The 12,977-nt window shown below is 46.7% G+C and overlaps 10 non-coding genes across 10 annotated transcripts; all 10 read left to right on the top strand.

Moving 5' to 3' along the window:
* The first annotated feature begins 637 nt into the window (after positions 1 to 637).
* LOC142276349 (U2 spliceosomal RNA) lies at positions 638 to 828 on the top strand. The gene has a single exon (XR_012739811.1). It is a non-coding gene; the product is annotated as a U2 spliceosomal RNA (small nuclear RNA).
* A 1,117-nt stretch (positions 829 to 1,945) lies between these two features.
* LOC142276348 (U2 spliceosomal RNA) lies at positions 1,946 to 2,136 on the top strand. The gene has a single exon (XR_012739810.1). It is a non-coding gene; the product is annotated as a U2 spliceosomal RNA (small nuclear RNA).
* A 1,117-nt stretch (positions 2,137 to 3,253) lies between these two features.
* On the top strand, positions 3,254 to 3,444 carry LOC142276347 (U2 spliceosomal RNA). The gene has a single exon (XR_012739809.1). It is a non-coding gene; the product is annotated as a U2 spliceosomal RNA (small nuclear RNA).
* A 1,117-nt stretch (positions 3,445 to 4,561) lies between these two features.
* LOC142276346 (U2 spliceosomal RNA) lies at positions 4,562 to 4,752 on the top strand. Its single transcript, XR_012739808.1, has one exon. It is a non-coding gene; the product is annotated as a U2 spliceosomal RNA (small nuclear RNA).
* Positions 4,753 to 5,869: 1,117 nt separating this feature from the next.
* On the top strand, positions 5,870 to 6,060 carry LOC142276345 (U2 spliceosomal RNA). The gene has a single exon (XR_012739807.1). It is a non-coding gene; the product is annotated as a U2 spliceosomal RNA (small nuclear RNA).
* A 1,117-nt stretch (positions 6,061 to 7,177) lies between these two features.
* On the top strand, positions 7,178 to 7,368 carry LOC142276344 (U2 spliceosomal RNA). The gene has a single exon (XR_012739806.1). It is a non-coding gene; the product is annotated as a U2 spliceosomal RNA (small nuclear RNA).
* Positions 7,369 to 8,485: 1,117 nt separating this feature from the next.
* LOC142276343 (U2 spliceosomal RNA) lies at positions 8,486 to 8,676 on the top strand. The gene has a single exon (XR_012739805.1). It is a non-coding gene; the product is annotated as a U2 spliceosomal RNA (small nuclear RNA).
* A 1,116-nt stretch (positions 8,677 to 9,792) lies between these two features.
* On the top strand, positions 9,793 to 9,983 carry LOC142276342 (U2 spliceosomal RNA). The gene has a single exon (XR_012739804.1). It is a non-coding gene; the product is annotated as a U2 spliceosomal RNA (small nuclear RNA).
* Positions 9,984 to 11,101: 1,118 nt separating this feature from the next.
* On the top strand, positions 11,102 to 11,293 carry LOC142276354 (U2 spliceosomal RNA). Its single transcript, XR_012739815.1, has one exon. It is a non-coding gene; the product is annotated as a U2 spliceosomal RNA (small nuclear RNA).
* Positions 11,294 to 12,414: 1,121 nt separating this feature from the next.
* On the top strand, positions 12,415 to 12,605 carry LOC142276340 (U2 spliceosomal RNA). Its single transcript, XR_012739803.1, has one exon. It is a non-coding gene; the product is annotated as a U2 spliceosomal RNA (small nuclear RNA).
* Positions 12,606 to 12,977: the final 372 nt, after the last annotated feature.

Genomic DNA, 12,977 nt, shown 5'->3' with positions numbered 1-12,977 from the left:
TGCCTGTTGATGTATTTTCGGTTTGAACAGTGCACAACATGAAGAGACGGAACACTGGCGGCTTGTCACAATGCCCCCCGATGACATCACAATAGCGCTGCTGCCTAGAAAACAAGCTGCGCAGAAGAAGTTGTTCTTTGGGTGGGAGGGTGGGCTAGTGGAAGGAGGGGGCAATCTCTTTTTTTCCCGGGTGGTAGGGGGATGACATGAGAAGGGAAGCGGGTGGTGAGAAAGGTACAGAGGGCAGGGTTTGGGGGCTGGGAAGGAAAGGGAAAAGATTAGGGTTTGGGGATGATGAAAGGGCTTTCTACGGGTAAGGATGGCAAAGGGTGGCAGTGACGGAAAGTCAGGCAACCTGTCCTGTCCGTCTTTTTGTATCGTGAATTGGAAAGACTGCAAGGGGGAGGGGAGTTGCTTGCGCCCTAAAGGAGGAGTTATTCAGATTCATTGCAGTGGGCGGCGGCTGCAAAACGCACCATTCTTCTTGTTTTTGCTCTGCAAAGCAGCCTTTTCAAGGGTTGGCTTGGGTGACAAAATGTCTTGTGTAGGCGTGGGTTTGTCTCCCTCTCGCTCTCTCTCCCTAAGATGTGTCCGGCATAGGCCAGGGTGCCACTCGAGGCCCAAACCAATTCTGGTTATCGCTTCTCGGCCTTTTGGCTAAGATCAAGTGTAGTATCTGTTCTTATCAGTTTAATATCTGATACGTCCCCTATCTGGGGACCATATATTAAATGGATTTTTAGAACAGGGAGATGGAAAAAGAGCTTGCTCTGTCCACTCCACGCATTGACCTGGTATTGCAGTACCTCCAGGAACGGTGCACCCCTTCTTAACCCAGTTTCCAAAAGCAGAACTCGATTCACCTGATTCATATTAGCCCGATTAGCGAATTGAAATGAATTTTTATCTAACACACTTTTTACTTGCTTTATTCATCCAAATAGCAAACTCATCACCACTCAACTTCACCAACTCTGCTATGTCCCGTGCAGTATCTTGTTGTCAGTCTAATCTAGATCATGTGTAATTGAATGGAATAGATCCCTTTTGGACAAAGTGGAGTCAGATGCTGCAGTGACCACAGGTGTGAGAGGATCTACAATTGGCATCTGGTGTTATCTCTCTGCTTCCACTCCAAATAAAGTTACCTGTTGTTACCTGAACGTCAAATACTAAGAATGGGCGGCCTATGAAAGAATTAGTACTTTCATTAAGTATACTAAACCGGCTAATTGGGAATAGACAAACTGTAAAAAGCCCTCTGAGAAAGCCCCTCTCTAACCTTTGTTAGTAAGCTTTTCTGTAGCCTGCCTGTTGATGTATTTTCGGTTTGAACAGTGCACAACATGAAGAGACGGAACACTGGCGGCTTGTCACAATGCCCCCCGATGACATCACAATAGCGCTGCTGCCTAGAAAACAAGCTGCGCAGAAGAAGTTGTTCTTTGGGTGGGAGGGTGGGCTAGTGGAAGGAGGGGGCAATCTCTTTTTTTCCCGGGTGGTAGGGGGATGACAGGAGAAGGGAAGCGGGTGGTGAGAAAGGTACAGAGGGCAGGGTTTGGGGGCTGGGAAGGAAAGGGAAAAGATTAGGGTTTGGGGATGATGAAAGGGCTTTCTACGGGTAAGGATGGCAAAGGGTGGCAGTGACGGAAAGTCAGGCAACCTGTCCTGTCCGTCTTTTTGTATCGTGAATTGGAAAGACTGCAAGGGGGAGGGGAGTTGCTTGCGCCCTAAAGGAGGAGTTATTCAGATTCATTGCAGTGGGCGGCGGCTGCAAAACGCACCATTCTTCTTGTTTTTGCTCTGCAAAGCAGCCTTTTCAAGGGTTGGCTTGGGTGACAAAATGTCTTGTGTAGGCGTGGGTTTGTCTCCCTCTCGCTCTCTCTCCCTAAGATGTGTCCGGCATAGGCCAGGGTGCCACTCGAGGCCCAAACCAATTCTGGTTATCGCTTCTCGGCCTTTTGGCTAAGATCAAGTGTAGTATCTGTTCTTATCAGTTTAATATCTGATACGTCCCCTATCTGGGGACCATATATTAAATGGATTTTTAGAACAGGGAGATGGAAAAAGAGCTTGCTCTGTCCACTCCACGCATTGACCTGGTATTGCAGTACCTCCAGGAACGGTGCACCCCTTCTTAACCCAGTTTCCAAAAGCAGAACTCGATTCACCTGATTCATATTAGCCCGATTAGCGAATTGAAATGAATTTTTATCTAACACACTTTTTACTTGCTTTATTCATCCAAATAGCAAACTCATCACCACTCAACTTCACCAACTCTGCTATGTCCCGTGCAGTATCTTGTTGTCAGTCTAATCTAGATCATGTGTAATTGAATGGAATAGATCCCTTTTGGACAAAGTGGAGTCAGATGCTGCAGTGACCACAGGTGTGAGAGGATCTACAATTGGCATCTGGTGTTATCTCTCTGCTTCCACTCCAAATAAAGTTACCTGTTGTTACCTGAACGTCAAATACTAAGAATGGGCGGCCTATGAAAGAATTAGTACTTTCATTAAGTATACTAAACCGGCTAATTGGGAATAGACAAACTGTAAAAAGCCCTCTGAGAAAGCCCCTCTCTAACCTTTGTTAGTAAGCTTTTCTGTAGCCTGCCTGTTGATGTATTTTCGGTTTGAACAGTGCACAACATGAAGAGACGGAACACTGGCGGCTTGTCACAATGCCCCCCGATGACATCACAATAGCGCTGCTGCCTAGAAAACAAGCTGCGCAGAAGAAGTTGTTCTTTGGGTGGGAGGGTGGGCTAGTGGAAGGAGGGGGCAATCTCTTTTTTTCCCGGGTGGTAGGGGGATGACAGGAGAAGGGAAGCGGGTGGTGAGAAAGGTACAGAGGGCAGGGTTTGGGGGCTGGGAAGGAAAGGGAAAAGATTAGGGTTTGGGGATGATGAAAGGGCTTTCTACGGGTAAGGATGGCAAAGGGTGGCAGTGACGGAAAGTCAGGCAACCTGTCCTGTCCGTCTTTTTGTATCGTGAATTGGAAAGACTGCAAGGGGGAGGGGAGTTGCTTGCGCCCTAAAGGAGGAGTTATTCAGATTCATTGCAGTGGGCGGCGGCTGCAAAACGCACCATTCTTCTTGTTTTTGCTCTGCAAAGCAGCCTTTTCAAGGGTTGGCTTGGGTGACAAAATGTCTTGTGTAGGCGTGGGTTTGTCTCCCTCTCGCTCTCTCTCCCTAAGATGTGTCCGGCATAGGCCAGGGTGCCACTCGAGGCCCAAACCAATTCTGGTTATCGCTTCTCGGCCTTTTGGCTAAGATCAAGTGTAGTATCTGTTCTTATCAGTTTAATATCTGATACGTCCCCTATCTGGGGACCATATATTAAATGGATTTTTAGAACAGGGAGATGGAAAAAGAGCTTGCTCTGTCCACTCCACGCATTGACCTGGTATTGCAGTACCTCCAGGAACGGTGCACCCCTTCTTAACCCAGTTTCCAAAAGCAGAACTCGATTCACCTGATTCATATTAGCCCGATTAGCGAATTGAAATGAATTTTTATCTAACACACTTTTTACTTGCTTTATTCATCCAAATAGCAAACTCATCACCACTCAACTTCACCAACTCTGCTATGTCCCGTGCAGTATCTTGTTGTCAGTCTAATCTAGATCATGTGTAATTGAATGGAATAGATCCCTTTTGGACAAAGTGGAGTCAGATGCTGCAGTGACCACAGGTGTGAGAGGATCTACAATTGGCATCTGGTGTTATCTCTCTGCTTCCACTCCAAATAAAGTTACCTGTTGTTACCTGAACGTCAAATACTAAGAATGGGCGGCCTATGAAAGAATTAGTACTTTCATTAAGTATACTAAACCGGCTAATTGGGAATAGACAAACTGTAAAAAGCCCTCTGAGAAAGCCCCTCTCTAACCTTTGTTAGTAAGCTTTTCTGTAGCCTGCCTGTTGATGTATTTTCGGTTTGAACAGTGCACAACATGAAGAGACGGAACACTGGCGGCTTGTCACAATGCCCCCCGATGACATCACAATAGCGCTGCTGCCTAGAAAACAAGCTGCGCAGAAGAAGTTGTTCTTTGGGTGGGAGGGTGGGCTAGTGGAAGGAGGGGGCAATCTCTTTTTTTCCCGGGTGGTAGGGGGATGACAGGAGAAGGGAAGCGGGTGGTGAGAAAGGTACAGAGGGCAGGGTTTGGGGGCTGGGAAGGAAAGGGAAAAGATTAGGGTTTGGGGATGATGAAAGGGCTTTCTACGGGTAAGGATGGCAAAGGGTGGCAGTGACGGAAAGTCAGGCAACCTGTCCTGTCCGTCTTTTTGTATCGTGAATTGGAAAGACTGCAAGGGGGAGGGGAGTTGCTTGCGCCCTAAAGGAGGAGTTATTCAGATTCATTGCAGTGGGCGGCGGCTGCAAAACGCACCATTCTTCTTGTTTTTGCTCTGCAAAGCAGCCTTTTCAAGGGTTGGCTTGGGTGACAAAATGTCTTGTGTAGGCGTGGGTTTGTCTCCCTCTCGCTCTCTCTCCCTAAGATGTGTCCGGCATAGGCCAGGGTGCCACTCGAGGCCCAAACCAATTCTGGTTATCGCTTCTCGGCCTTTTGGCTAAGATCAAGTGTAGTATCTGTTCTTATCAGTTTAATATCTGATACGTCCCCTATCTGGGGACCATATATTAAATGGATTTTTAGAACAGGGAGATGGAAAAAGAGCTTGCTCTGTCCACTCCACGCATTGACCTGGTATTGCAGTACCTCCAGGAACGGTGCACCCCTTCTTAACCCAGTTTCCAAAAGCAGAACTCGATTCACCTGATTCATATTAGCCCGATTAGCGAATTGAAATGAATTTTTATCTAACACACTTTTTACTTGCTTTATTCATCCAAATAGCAAACTCATCACCACTCAACTTCACCAACTCTGCTATGTCCCGTGCAGTATCTTGTTGTCAGTCTAATCTAGATCATGTGTAATTGAATGGAATAGATCCCTTTTGGACAAAGTGGAGTCAGATGCTGCAGTGACCACAGGTGTGAGAGGATCTACAATTGGCATCTGGTGTTATCTCTCTGCTTCCACTCCAAATAAAGTTACCTGTTGTTACCTGAACGTCAAATACTAAGAATGGGCGGCCTATGAAAGAATTAGTACTTTCATTAAGTATACTAAACCGGCTAATTGGGAATAGACAAACTGTAAAAAGCCCTCTGAGAAAGCCCCTCTCTAACCTTTGTTAGTAAGCTTTTCTGTAGCCTGCCTGTTGATGTATTTTCGGTTTGAACAGTGCACAACATGAAGAGACGGAACACTGGCGGCTTGTCACAATGCCCCCCGATGACATCACAATAGCGCTGCTGCCTAGAAAACAAGCTGCGCAGAAGAAGTTGTTCTTTGGGTGGGAGGGTGGGCTAGTGGAAGGAGGGGGCAATCTCTTTTTTTCCCGGGTGGTAGGGGGATGACAGGAGAAGGGAAGCGGGTGGTGAGAAAGGTACAGAGGGCAGGGTTTGGGGGCTGGGAAGGAAAGGGAAAAGATTAGGGTTTGGGGATGATGAAAGGGCTTTCTACGGGTAAGGATGGCAAAGGGTGGCAGTGACGGAAAGTCAGGCAACCTGTCCTGTCCGTCTTTTTGTATCGTGAATTGGAAAGACTGCAAGGGGGAGGGGAGTTGCTTGCGCCCTAAAGGAGGAGTTATTCAGATTCATTGCAGTGGGCGGCGGCTGCAAAACGCACCATTCTTCTTGTTTTTGCTCTGCAAAGCAGCCTTTTCAAGGGTTGGCTTGGGTGACAAAATGTCTTGTGTAGGCGTGGGTTTGTCTCCCTCTCGCTCTCTCTCCCTAAGATGTGTCCGGCATAGGCCAGGGTGCCACTCGAGGCCCAAACCAATTCTGGTTATCGCTTCTCGGCCTTTTGGCTAAGATCAAGTGTAGTATCTGTTCTTATCAGTTTAATATCTGATACGTCCCCTATCTGGGGACCATATATTAAATGGATTTTTAGAACAGGGAGATGGAAAAAGAGCTTGCTCTGTCCACTCCACGCATTGACCTGGTATTGCAGTACCTCCAGGAACGGTGCACCCCTTCTTAACCCAGTTTCCAAAAGCAGAACTCGATTCACCTGATTCATATTAGCCCGATTAGCGAATTGAAATGAATTTTTATCTAACACACTTTTTACTTGCTTTATTCATCCAAATAGCAAACTCATCACCACTCAACTTCACCAACTCTGCTATGTCCCGTGCAGTATCTTGTTGTCAGTCTAATCTAGATCATGTGTAATTGAATGGAATAGATCCCTTTTGGACAAAGTGGAGTCAGATGCTGCAGTGACCACAGGTGTGAGAGGATCTACAATTGGCATCTGGTGTTATCTCTCTGCTTCCACTCCAAATAAAGTTACCTGTTGTTACCTGAACGTCAAATACTAAGAATGGGCGGCCTATGAAAGAATTAGTACTTTCATTAAGTATACTAAACCGGCTAATTGGGAATAGACAAACTGTAAAAAGCCCTCTGAGAAAGCCCCTCTCTAACCTTTGTTAGTAAGCTTTTCTGTAGCCTGCCTGTTGATGTATTTTCGGTTTGAACAGTGCACAACATGAAGAGACGGAACACTGGCGGCTTGTCACAATGCCCCCCGATGACATCACAATAGCGCTGCTGCCTAGAAAACAAGCTGCGCAGAAGAAGTTGTTCTTTGGGTGGGAGGGTGGGCTAGTGGAAGGAGGGGGCAATCTCTTTTTTTCCCGGGTGGTAGGGGGATGACAGGAGAAGGGAAGCGGGTGGTGAGAAAGGTACAGAGGGCAGGGTTTGGGGGCTGGGAAGGAAAGGGAAAAGATTAGGGTTTGGGGATGATGAAAGGGCTTTCTACGGGTAAGGATGGCAAAGGGTGGCAGTGACGGAAAGTCAGGCAACCTGTCCTGTCCGTCTTTTTGTATCGTGAATTGGAAAGACTGCAAGGGGGAGGGGAGTTGCTTGCGCCCTAAAGGAGGAGTTATTCAGATTCATTGCAGTGGGCGGCGGCTGCAAAACGCACCATTCTTCTTGTTTTTGCTCTGCAAAGCAGCCTTTTCAAGGGTTGGCTTGGGTGACAAAATGTCTTGTGTAGGCGTGGGTTTGTCTCCCTCTCGCTCTCTCTCCCTAAGATGTGTCCGGCATAGGCCAGGGTGCCACTCGAGGCCCAAACCAATTCTGGTTATCGCTTCTCGGCCTTTTGGCTAAGATCAAGTGTAGTATCTGTTCTTATCAGTTTAATATCTGATACGTCCCCTATCTGGGGACCATATATTAAATGGATTTTTAGAACAGGGAGATGGAAAAAGAGCTTGCTCTGTCCACTCCACGCATTGACCTGGTATTGCAGTACCTCCAGGAACGGTGCACCCCTTCTTAACCCAGTTTCCAAAAGCAGAACTCGATTCACCTGATTCATATTAGCCCGATTAGCGAATTGAAATGAATTTTTATCTAACACACTTTTTACTTGCTTTATTCATCCAAATAGCAAACTCATCACCACTCAACTTCACCAACTCTGCTATGTCCCGTGCAGTATCTTGTTGTCAGTCTAATCTAGATCATGTGTAATTGAATGGAATAGATCCCTTTTGGACAAAGTGGAGTCAGATGCTGCAGTGACCACAGGTGTGAGAGGATCTACAATTGGCATCTGGTGTTATCTCTCTGCTTCCACTCCAAATAAAGTTACCTGTTGTTACCTGAACGTCAAATACTAAGAATGGGCGGCCTATGAAAGAATTAGTACTTTCATTAAGTATACTAAACCGGCTAATTGGGAATAGACAAACTGTAAAAAGCCCTCTGAGAAAGCCCCTCTCTAACCTTTGTTAGTAAGCTTTTCTGTAGCCTGCCTGTTGATGTATTTTCGGTTTGAACAGTGCACAACATGAAGAGACGGAACACTGGCGGCTTGTCACAATGCCCCCCGATGACATCACAATAGCGCTGCTGCCTAGAAAACAAGCTGCGCAGAAGAAGTTGTTCTTTGGGTGGGAGGGTGGGCTAGTGGAAGGAGGGGGCAATCTCTTTTTTTCCCGGGTGGTAGGGGGATGACAGGAGAAGGGAAGCGGGTGGTGAGAAAGGTACAGAGGGCAGGGTTTGGGGGCTGGGAAGGAAAGGGAAAAGATTAGGGTTTGGGGATGATGAAAGGGCTTTCTACGGGTAAGGATGGCAAAGGGTGGCAGTGACGGAAAGTCAGGCAACCTGTCCTGTCCGTCTTTTTGTATCGTGAATTGGAAAGACTGCAAGGGGGAGGGGAGTTGCTTGCGCCCTAAAGGAGGAGTTATTCAGATTCATTGCAGTGGGCGGCGGCTGCAAAACGCACCATTCTTCTTGTTTTTGCTCTGCAAAGCAGCCTTTTCAAGGGTTGGCTTGGGTGACAAAATGTCTTGTGTAGGCGTGGGTTTGTCTCCCTCTCGCTCTCTCTCCCTAAGATGTGTCCGGCATAGGCCAGGGTGCCACTCGAGGCCCAAACCAATTCTGGTTATCGCTTCTCGGCCTTTTGGCTAAGATCAAGTGTAGTATCTGTTCTTATCAGTTTAATATCTGATACGTCCCCTATCTGGGGACCATATATTAAATGGATTTTTAGAACAGGGAGATGGAAAAAGAGCTTGCTCTGTCCACTCCACGCATTGACCTGGTATTGCAGTACCTCCAGGAACGGTGCACCCCTTCTTAACCCAGTTTCCAAAAGCAGAACTCGATTCACCTGATTCATATTAGCCCGATTAGCGAATTGAAATGAATTTTTATCTAACACACTTTTTACTTGCTTTATTCATCCAAATAGCAAACTCATCACCACTCAACTTCACCAACTCTGCTATGTCCCGTGCAGTATCTTGTTGTCAGTCTAATCTAGATCATGTGTAATTGAATGGAATAGATCCCTTTTGGACAAAGTGGAGTCAGATGCTGCAGTGACCACAGGTGTGAGAGGATCTACAATTGGCATCTGGTGTTATCTCTCTGCTTCCACTCCAAATAAAGTTACCTGTTGTTACCTGAACGTCAAATACTAAGAATGGGCGGCCTATGAAAGAATTAGTACTTTCATTAAGTATACTAAACCGGCTAATTGGGAATAGACAAACTGTAAAAAGCCCTCTGAGAAAGCCCCTCTCTAACCTTTGTTAGTAAGCTTTTCTGTAGCCTGCCTGTTGATGTATTTTCGGTTTGAACAGTGCACAACATGAAGAGACGGAACACTGGCGGCTTGTCACAATGCCCCCCGATGACATCACAATAGCGCTGCTGCCTAGAAAACAAGCTGCGCAGAAGAAGTTGTTCTTTGGGTGGGAGGGTGGGCTAGTGGAAGGAGGGGGCAATCTCTTTTTTTCCCGGGTGGTAGGGGGATGACAGGAGAAGGGAAGCGGGTGGTGAGAAAGGTACAGAGGGCAGGGTTTGGGGGCTGGGAAGGAAAGGGAAAAGATTAGGGTTTGGGGATGATGAAAGGGCTTTCTACGGGTAAGGATGGCAAAGGGTGGCAGTGACGGAAAGTCAGGCAACCTGTCCTGTCCGTCTTTTTGTATCGTGAATTGGAAAGACTGCAAGGGGAGGGGAGTTGCTTGCGCCCTAAAGGAGGAGTTATTCAGATTCATTGCAGTGGGCGGCGGCTGCAAAACGCACCATTCTTCTTGTTTTTGCTCTGCAAAGCAGCCTTTTCAAGGGTTGGCTTGGGTGACAAAATGTCTTGTGTAGGCGTGGGTTTGTCTCCCTCTCGCTCTCTCTCCCTAAGATGTGTCCGGCATAGGCCAGGGTGCCACTCGAGGCCCAAACCAATTCTGGTTATCGCTTCTCGGCCTTTTGGCTAAGATCAAGTGTAGTATCTGTTCTTATCAGTTTAATATCTGATACGTCCCCTATCTGGGGACCATATATTAAATGGATTTTTAGAACAGGGAGATGGAAAAAGAGCTTGCTCTGTCCACTCCACGCATTGACCTGGTATTGCAGTACCTCCAGGAACGGTGCACCCCTTCTTAACCCAGTTTCCAAAAGCAGAACTCGATTCACCTGATTCATATTAGCCCGATTAGCGAATTGAAATGAATTTTTATCTAACACACTTTTTACTTGCTTTATTCATCCAAATAGCAAACTCATCACCACTCAACTTCACCAACTCTGCTATGTCCCGTGCAGTATCTTGTTGTCAGTCTAATCTAGATCATGTGTAATTGAATGGAATAGATCCCTTTTGGACAAAGTGGAGTCAGATGCTGCAGTGACCACAGGTGTGAGAGGATCTACAATTGGCATCTGGTGTTATCTCTCTGCTTCCACTCCAAATAAAGTTACCTGTTGTTACCTGAACGTCAAATACTAAGAATGGGCGGCCTATGAAAGAATTAGTACTTTCATTAAGTATACTAAACCGGCTAATTGGGAATAGACAAACTGTAAAAAGCCCTCTGAGAAAGCCCCTCTCTAACCTTTGTTAGTAAGCTTTTCTGTAGCCTGCCTGTTGATGTATTTTCGGTTTGAACAGTGCACAACATGAAGAGACGGAACACTGGCGGCTTGTCACAATGCCCCCCGATGACATCACAATAGCGCTGCTGCCTAGAAAACAAGCTGCGCAGAAGAAGTTGTTCTTTGGGTGGGAGGGTGGGCTAGTGGAAGGAGGGGGCAATCTCTTTTTTTCCCGGGTGGTAGGGGGATGACAGGAGAAGGGAAGCGGGTGGTGAGAAAGGTACAGAGGGCAGGGTTTGGGGGCTGGGAAGGAAAGGGAAAAGATTAGGGTTTGGGGATGATGAAAGGGCTTTCTACGGGTAAGGATGGCAAAGGGTGGCAGTGACGGAAAGTCAGGCAACCTGTCCTGTCCGTCTTTTTGTATCGTGAATTGGAAAGACTGCAAGGGGGAGGGAGTTGCTTGCGCCCTAAAGGAGGAGTTATTCAGATTCATTGCAGTGGGCGGCGGCTGCAAAACGCACCATTCTTCTTGTTTTTTGCTCTGCAAAGCAGCCTTTTCAAGGGTTGGCTTGGGTGACAAAATGTCTTGTGTAGGCGTGGGTTTGTCTCCCTCTCGCTCTCGTCTCCCTAAGATGTGTCCGGCATAGGCCAGGGTGCCACTCGAGGCCCAAACCAATTCTGGTTATCGCTTCTCGGGCCTTTTGGCTAAGATCAAGTGTAGTATCTGTACTTATCAGTTTAATATCTGATACGTCCCCTATCTGGGGACCATATATTAAATGGATTTTTAGAACAGGGAGATGGAAAAAGAGCTTGCTCTGTCCACTCCACGCATTGACCTGGTATTGCAGTACCTCCAGGAACGGTGCACCCCTTCTTAACCCAGTTTCCAAAAGCAGAACTCGATTCACCTGATTCATATTAGCCCGATTAGCGAATTGAAATGAATTTTTATCTAACACACTTTTTACTTTGCTTTATTCATCCAAATAGCAAACTCATCACCACTCAACTTCACCAACTCTGCTATGTCCCGTGCAGTATCTTGTTGTCAGTCTAATCTAGATCATGTGTAATTGAATGGAATAGATCACTTTTGGACAAAGTGGAGTCAGATGCTGCAGTGACCACAGGTGTGAGAGGATCTACAATTGGCATCTGGTGTTATCTCTCTGCTTCCACTCCAAATAAAGTTACCTGTTGTTACCTGAACGTCAAATACTAATAAGAATGGGCGGCCTATGAAAGAATTAGTACTTTCATTAAGTATACTAAACCGGCTAATTGGGAATAGACAAACTGTAAAAAGCCCTCTGAGAAAGCCCCTCTCTAACCTTTGTTAGTAAGCTTTTCTGTAGCCTGCCTGTTGATGTATTTTCGGTTTGAACAGTGCACAACATGAAGAGACGGAACACTGGCGGCTTGTCACAATGCCCCCCGATGACATCACAATAGCGCTGCTGCCTAGAAAACAAGCTGCGCAGAAGAAGTTGTTCTTTGGGTGGGAGGGTGGGCTAGTGGAAGGAGGGGGCAATCTCTTTTTTTCCCGGGTGGTAGGGGGATGACAGGAGAAGGGAAGCGGGTGGTGAGAAAGGTACAGAGGGCAGGGTTTGGGGGCTGGGAAGGAAAGGGAAAAGATTAGGGTTTGGGGATGATGAAAGGGCTTTCTACGGGTAAGGATGGCAAAGGGTGGCAGTGACGGAAAGTCAGGCAACCTGTCCTGTCCGTCTTTTTGTATCGTGAATTGGAAAGACTGCAAGGGGGAGGGGAGTTGCTTGCGCCCTAAAGGAGGAGTTATTCAGATTCATTGCAGTGGGCGGCGGCTGCAAAACGCACCATTCTTCTTGTTTTTGCTCTGCAAAGCAGCCTTTTCAAGGGTTGGCTTGGGTGACAAAATGTCTTGTGTAGGCGTGGGTTTGTCTCCCTCTCGCTCTCTCTCCCTAAGATGTGTCCGGCATAGGCCAGGGTGCCACTCGAGGCCCAAACCAATTCTGGTTATCGCTTCTCGGCCTTTTGGCTAAGATCAAGTGTAGTATCTGTTCTTATCAGTTTAATATCTGATACGTCCCCTATCTGGGGACCATATATTAAATGGATTTTTAGAACAGGGAGATGGAAAAAGAGCTTGCTCTGTCCACTCCACGCATTGACCTGGTATTGCAGTACCTCCAGGAACGGTGCACCCCTTCTTAACCCAGTTTCCAAAAGCAGAACTCGATTCACCTGATTCATATTAGCCCGATTAGCGAATTGAAATGAATTTTTATCTAACACACTTTTTACTTGCTTTATTCATCCAAATAGCAAACTCATCACCACTCAACTTCACCAACTCTGCTATGTCCCGTGCAGTATCTTGTTGTCAGTCTAATCTAGATCATGTGTAATTGAATGGAATAGATCCCTTTTGGACAAAGTGGAGTCAGATGCTGCAGTGACCACAGGTGTGAGAGGATCTACAATTGGCATCTGGTGTTATCTCTCTGCTTCCACTCCAAATAAAGTTACCTGTTGTTACCTGAACGTCAAATACTAAGAATGGGCGGCCTATGAAAGAATT

The sequence above is a fragment of the Anomaloglossus baeobatrachus genome, unplaced genomic scaffold (genome assembly GCF_048569485.1).
Source record: "Anomaloglossus baeobatrachus isolate aAnoBae1 unplaced genomic scaffold, aAnoBae1.hap1 Scaffold_3968, whole genome shotgun sequence".
In the NCBI taxonomy this organism is placed as follows: Eukaryota; Metazoa; Chordata; class Amphibia; order Anura; family Aromobatidae; genus Anomaloglossus; species Anomaloglossus baeobatrachus.
The sequence above is the reverse complement of the archived record's forward strand: the minus strand, read 5'-3'. Positions and strand labels throughout refer to the sequence as shown.